Consider the following 7,584-nt stretch of genomic DNA (forward strand, 5'->3'; position numbering starts at 1 on the left):
TCCGTAGTACATTTGCACTTTGGCCCTCACTGCATTAGACTTATATACTATATACTTAGACTATAAACTGTGTTACCTTCATCACAATGCTCAAATGTTTTGCGGCTCCAGACAGATTTTTTTTCGTTTGTTGTTGCCTAACATGGCTCTTTTGATAGTAAAGGTTGCCGACCCCTGCTCTAGTCCAATAATAGTCTCTGAGTAACTGAGAGAAGTGTTGCAACCGTCCCCAGTCTCCCTTAATATAGGATCTCCTGGAGAAAATGAAAGAAAATAGGCTAAAGAAAGGCAGAGCATGGGGAGTTGTTGGGAGCAGTTTCATATTACTGGCTCTTAATATTTCTTGAGACTTATTGTGCTGAGTAAAAAGATCTTTCTATTCAGCCCAGTCGCCAGGAAAATTTGTTGTCATTGTATACGTTTCTGCAAACCATGGATACGTTGAATCTACACCGATCAGCCGTAACATTAAGACCACTTGCCTATTATTGAGTAGGTCCCCCTTTTGCCGCCAAAACAGCCCTGACCCGCCGAGGCATGAACTCCACTAAACCTCTGAAGGTCTGCTGTGATATCTGGCACCAAGCCGTCAGTAGCAGATCCTTTAAGTCCTGTATAAGTTGCGAGGTGGGGCCTCCGTGGATCGGACTTGTTCGTCCAGCACATCCCACAGATGCTCCATCGGATTGAGATCTGGAGAAATTTGCAGGCCGAGTCGACACCTCCAACTCATTGGCATCCACATGATGTAAAAGAAAATTCATCAGACCGGGCCACCTTCTTTCATTGCTCCGTGGTCCAGTTCTGATGCACATTGTAGGCACTTTTGACGCTTTTGGCTCCAAGTTTTGGAGTCACATGATATCAAGTGAGCACTGTATGCAGCCTCAAAATCACAGGCTGACATGCTGTTAAATCATTAATGTAAGGGCACTTTTCATTCAAGCTCATTAACAAAACAACAGCATCATTCTAGCAGCTTATCAGACACCCTCGGGTCAAATGATGATTTGGTTATTCTGACATTCTGACTAGTTCACAGCAAATGTTTCACCCCCATGGGCACAGACCGTCTCACCAAACTAGAGTCTGTTTTCCCCTGTTATACACATGGATAACTACATTTTGAGGTCCAAACCAACCCCACCTCACTCCGAAAATTGTTCTACCCTTCTTTTAATTATCAGAATTTTCCATATTTCACTGGTTAATTATGTTTTCTGTAAATTGCAACACAAAGGTCAACCGCGTGCTAAATTCTGAATCAATTCAGTTCCATAGATTCTATCAGACGTCCTGCAGACATGGGAAGTATAACCCGTGCTTTAATAAGTACTGAACTGAATTATACAAATAAAAGAAGTGATTTAAATAAGGTTAGTGGATGGGCATTGATTGAGATGAATATCAATATTTTAAAATGTGGCCCCAACTCTGCTGGGATATTGTGAAGATATTTTTTTCAATGTAGCTCTTTATTCTAATAAAATATGACCATTTTTAAATGAAATAAAATAAATAAATTATGATTGTGAAATATGTGAAATGCATCAGACACCAGAGGATAGTTTCATGATATTCTGATATTAAAGGAAACACGAGATGTAATTTCACAATAACCCAGAGAAGAGTGAGGGCGTCTCCTCTAGGACTCATTCTAACCAACCACTAATTGTTCTGTTTGTTTTTAACTAATCTGTTTCTGTCAGGTTCAATAACAATATTTTTTTTCGCAATACACCTTTTGTAAGAGCCCCGTGAGACGGCCACACCCTGTCAGTCTGCTGTTTAAAGGTAGCTGGAGTCAGGGCTGCAGCTCATCTACTCTACTCTACTCTACTCTACAGTATACTGAGCTGAGCTGCAGTCAAGATGATGTCTGGTCTGAGAGTTGCTTTCCTTCTACTCCTGGTCACTGGAACAACAGTAAAAGGTAAGATATATCTTTACACTACTATCATGTTATGTTGCTTGTTATAGGTCAGGGGTCAGCAACCTTCACTATCTAAAGAGCCAAAATCTGTCTGGAGCCGCAAAACATTTGAGCATTGTGATGAAGGTAACAGAGCTTACAGTCTAAGTATATAGTATATACTGTAAGTTTAATGCAGTGAGGGCCTAAGTGCAAATGTACTACAGAGTATTAGAGCCACACTGAGGGAAAAAACATCTGAGATTTACAGAATAAAGTCATAATATTACGAGAATAAAGTTATAACTTTACGAGAAAAAAAGTTGTAATATTACGAGAATAAAGTCATAACTTTATCAGAAAGAAAGTCGTAGTATTACGAGAATAAAGTCATAACTTTACGAGACAAAAAGTCATAATATTACGAGAATAAAGTCATAACTTTACGAGAAAAAAAGAAAATAACACACAAAATTACTACTTTCCCTCAATGTGGCCCTAATACTCCGTCGTCGTCGTATCGTTGTACCATAGACCTACAACAATGATAAATAAAAATGAAAAAGTAAACAAAAAACAGTTATTCATTTCCATTTTTAAAGATCCACAGGGAGCCACTGGAGAGGGGCTAAATAGCTGCAAGTTGCTGACCCCTGGTTTAGACTAATAGCCTCATGGTTATGGTATGGATTTAGGTAATGATGAAAAGGTAATGCCTGAGAGGCTTTAGAAAGTAAATCAGCTTTTATTGTCACACAGTGAAATTTACTCTCTGCATTTAACCCATCCTAGTATTAGGAGCAGTGGGCCACTACTATATACTGTAGCTGCCCGGGAGCAGTTTGGGGGTCTGATGCCTTGCTCACGGGCACCCCTCCAGCTACCAGTCCATAGTCTGTACTTGGTCCATGCAGGGACTTGCAGACCCTCCTGTTCCCAGTTTCTAAAGCAGCGACTGTGGGTGTGCCTGATTATCTGGTGTTGTTTTTGTTGGAGGAGGAGGAGGAGGAGGAGGACAGCTCAACACCGCCCACTGCAGCTTTGGGTTTCCCAACATCTCGGTTAAGAGGTGTTGCCATACCGGCTGCTCTGTTGGGAAACAACCTGCTGGTGTCCAAAGAGCCCTAGAAAACGACAGATGTAGACTGTGTGACTCACTGCAGCATCCTAATACTGAACTCATGGTAGTGTCAGGGTTAGGTTGTGCAAGTGCACACCACAGTGAACACAGTTTATACCAGTCAGGACTTGTCACTCCATCTGTTGCTATATTGATGATAACCTGATGTTGAAATGTCTTCCAGGATCTGACCTGTCTGATGCCCGCAATGACAACGGTGAGTGACCTATGTGTGTATATATATATATATATATATATATATATGTAATATTACAACTTTTTTTCTCGTTAAGTTATGACTTTATTCTCACAATATTACAACTTTTTTTTCTTGTAAGGTTATGACTTTATTCTTGTAATATTACAACTTTTTTTTCTTGTAAAGTTATAACTTTATTCTCGTAATATCACGACTTTTTTCTCCTAAAGTTATTACATTATAAATAAAAGAAGTGTTATTATACTTGATGTTTCTGCGATAATAGATCCCGGTCCTGCAGCAGCTGCTCTCCGGCTGAAGCGTTGGAGTGGTGAGTGTGTAAAGGCTTCAGACGCCATCAGTTGCATCTTTTCTATTACAGTATATGCATGGGTAATAAATATATTATATATTAAAGGTCCCATATCGTGCTCATTTTCAGGTTCATACTTGTATTTTGCGTTTCTACTACAACATGTTTACATGTTAAAAAAAAACTTTATTTTCCTCATACTGTCTGCCTGAATATGCCTGTATTCACCCTCTGTCTGAAACACTCAGTTTTAGTGCATTGCAACGGAATTGCAATGGAATTGCGTTGCTAGGCAACAGTTTGGGTCCATGTTTACTTCTTGTCAGCTGATGTTATTCACATACACTGCAATAGGAAATAAACTGGGACACATTTCGAATGTTTAAAACCGTGTAATGGTCTAAATATAGTTTATTTGTGACATCACAAATGGACAGAAATCCTAACGGCTTGTTTCAAACGCGCAATTTCTGAATACGGGCTGTGTGTATTTCTATTGAGCGTTTTGATAGTTTAACAGTATTTATATAGCACTTAAACCTGCTTTATAATATACATGAAAATCTCACTTTTTACAATATGGGACCTTTAAACGTCATACGGGTTTGACAACAGAGGAAGGTACCAACAAGTCAAAGTCATTTACTACATTTTATGTTGTTCAATATTCATACGTGTTTTTAAAGCCATCAACGTCGTGAACCTGAAGCTGTTGGATGTTGTAAGTGAAGCAGGAAGTGATTAATGAGTTTTCATGTCTTTCTCAAACAGGTGTGAGCCTGTTTGATAGCCTTCGTGGCAAAGGTGAGCAGCTTCAGTAGATGTTACCGCTTCATACGGGTATAGCTTTAATATGATCAGGGGTTGATTCCATTTAGACACAGTTAGAACGGCAAGATCTTCAGCTTTCCATCGGTGTATTTATCTTTTCATTAGCAGTAAAACTGACAGAGATATCGCTGGATAAAGTTCTTGATCACCAGTAACTTCTAGTCACAGTTAAAGTGATACTGAACTTTGATATCTATATCTTTTCATAACATATAAACCTACATCTGTGCCAAATTTGTTGCTTTTATCGCAAAATGTCACAGGTGTGCAGTCCCTCTATTTACTGTATTCACCTCTATGTTACAGGAGCCGCTACACAACCCAAACCTGCTAAACCCACTGCTGGAGGAGGTGAAAATAATACATTAATACTGCATGTTATATATATATACATATATATATATATATATATATATATACATATGTGAGGGTGTCATTATTATTAAGTTATGTAATTAAGTTTTTAATTTTTTTTTTCTGCATTTTTTTAGATGGCTTTGGGTTCGACCTGTCAGATGCTCTTCATCCAGGTAATGATTCTCTGATATTAAACTAGAAGAGGTTCTAACAAAGGTTATATACAGCTGATAGCAATAATTTACACCATATTGATTAGAGTTTGGGACCGGGTCAGGTTAATTATAGTCTGATAATATATTGTAGTTTGAATGAATACTTTCTTATCTGTTGATCTATAGATCCCAAACCTTCCAAGCCTGCAGGAGGAGGTGAGTACAACAAAACTTCCTCTTGCTCATCTCTTACCAACTCTCGACAATCACACATGAGAGAACATGAAGAGTTGTATCTGAGTGTGTGTAGCTCCACTGGATAGATGAACAGCATTGTCTTCATTTAGAGATTTAATGATGTCGTATTGATTGAGTTGTATTTGCTCTAATAACAACTGAAATGTATATGATTTTCATTTGGAGATTAAGTGAATTCTAAAATGTTCTTCGTTCCAGGATTCAGCCTGGACGATGCTCTCCGTCCAGGTAAAGTGTTCTAAACTATTCTTTCCTTTTTTGGTTCTTTTATATTATTTATTCCTCTAAATGACTCAGCACCTAATCAGACATGCATCTGAAGTTGTATTTGCACAGAGATAGTGACGATGAAATCAGTCCCTTGAATTTTATACATTATATTATTACATCTTATGTCAGAGCTCATTGAGCCAATTGTAAGATTTCCTGATTGTTATTGGCAGCTTGTTAGAACATGATCAGTGATTATGATGATTATAATTAGTGAAGTGAAGAAGTGATGTTTAAGGTCTGTCTGATCAGCAGGATATCTCACAAAATACACATTTTAATGACATTTGGTGGAAGTGTTTGATGCTGATAGCACCATCGTGCGGCCATGTATGGAAGCACGCCTCAGCCCATAGAACTGCTGTAGAACTACACTTTTCTTGTCCTACACCAACAGATTCTCCACTCTTATTTGCTTTCTATAAATTTAACCTAGTCTCCTCCACAATTTGGCACATACAAGATGTACGACGGAGTATAAGGGCCACATGGAGGAAAAAAAAAATCTGAAATTACGAGAATAAAGTCATATATTTATGAGAATAAAGTCATAGGTTTATGAAAAAAAGTTGTAATATTATGAGATTAAAGTCACACGTTTAAGAGAAAAAAAGTCGTAATATTATGAGAATAAAGTCGTAACTTTACAAGAAAAAAAGTCGTAATATTATGAGAGTAAAGTCAGAAGTTTACAAGAAAAAAAGTCATAATATTACAAGAATAAAGTCAGAATTGATGACTTTATTCTTGTGATCTCAGATTGTTTTCCTTCAATGTGGCCCTAATACTCTGTCGTACATATGTGGACTCAAATGGTAAAATATGTTTTCTCGTGAGTTGGCATCGTTGTATAATTGCAACCAAATTTACACGACAAGTGCACATCCTGCATATAACCTGATGGCATTAGATGGTATAACAGAAATATGACATAAGTCAGTGGTTATGAGTTGATCTAAATGCATCTGTTAAAACAATAAATTCAGATGATCATATCGTCATAACTAATGTGATGTTCTTCTTGTTCCCACAGCTGTAAAACCCACCGTTAACCCCAGTGGAGGAGGTGAGTCTTTTATTACTAGCTCATTTAACTACAACTTCCAAAGATATGTCTCTTTCTAATTAGAAATTAAACTATCTCTTTTTATCTATATATATATATATATATATATATATATATATATAATTTCTTCCTGTGACCCCTGGGTCAGACTGCCAGGGGACTCTGGTCCAGAAACTGAGCGCCGTCATGGAGAACCAGAAGCAGCAGCTCCGCCTGCTGCAGCAGTTGACAGCTCGCTATACATCTCGCTTTGACAGGCCCATGCGCTAAGTGTGGGCATACAGGAAGACATCTGTGAGTCCACTCACATTTTTATAAAATAAACCATATCCTGTTGGCTCTAACAGATAGAGACACACATACTGATGGAAGCTTGCTTGTGTTTTCAGACCTGAAGAGGACGGTTGGATGATCACACCCTCCTGAATATGCCGAATCATTAAACCATATTTTTATCACGGGTTCCTTCTGTCTGTAATCTACTTTAAATGCAAAAGTGTTGAGTCAGCATGCAGAAAGCTGGGTGACCGGTGGAGGAGACTTTATGACCCTTTGGTGAATCAATAAAGACGATCATGCATGGTGAACTTGTGTGTCTATTCATTTGTATTAAACTGTATTATTTGGTTAATGTGTGCCAATGGTTATCTAATTTGTTTATCAATATTAAAAGTGCTCCACAAAAAATATCAACATTCAAGTTTGCGAAAACGTATTCAGAAAGCTAAATAACATGTAAAGTATTGAAAATAAGAACTATTGATGCTCATCAAGCCAACATGTCAAATCCAAAATATGAAGAAGAAGCTGAGCTCGTTGTCAATAGAGAGCCTTCTGGTGGCAAAGTTTAGCTCACAGAAACTAACAAGAGATATGTGATCATAAACATGCTGTCATGTTCTGGTGTTAGACCAGAGGTCAGCAACCTGCGTCTCTTCAGCCCCTCTCCAGTGGCTCCCTGTGGATTTTTAAAAATGGAAATGAATAACTGTTTTTTGTTTACATTTTCATTTTTAGTTATTATTGTTGTAGGTCTATGGTACGACGGAGTATTAGGGCCACATTGAGGAAAAATAAATAAATCTGAGATCTGAGAAAGTTAT

This window comes from Sebastes umbrosus, chromosome 24, assembly GCF_015220745.1.
Source record: "Sebastes umbrosus isolate fSebUmb1 chromosome 24, fSebUmb1.pri, whole genome shotgun sequence".
Lineage (NCBI taxonomy): Eukaryota > Metazoa > Chordata > Actinopteri > Perciformes > Sebastidae > Sebastes > Sebastes umbrosus.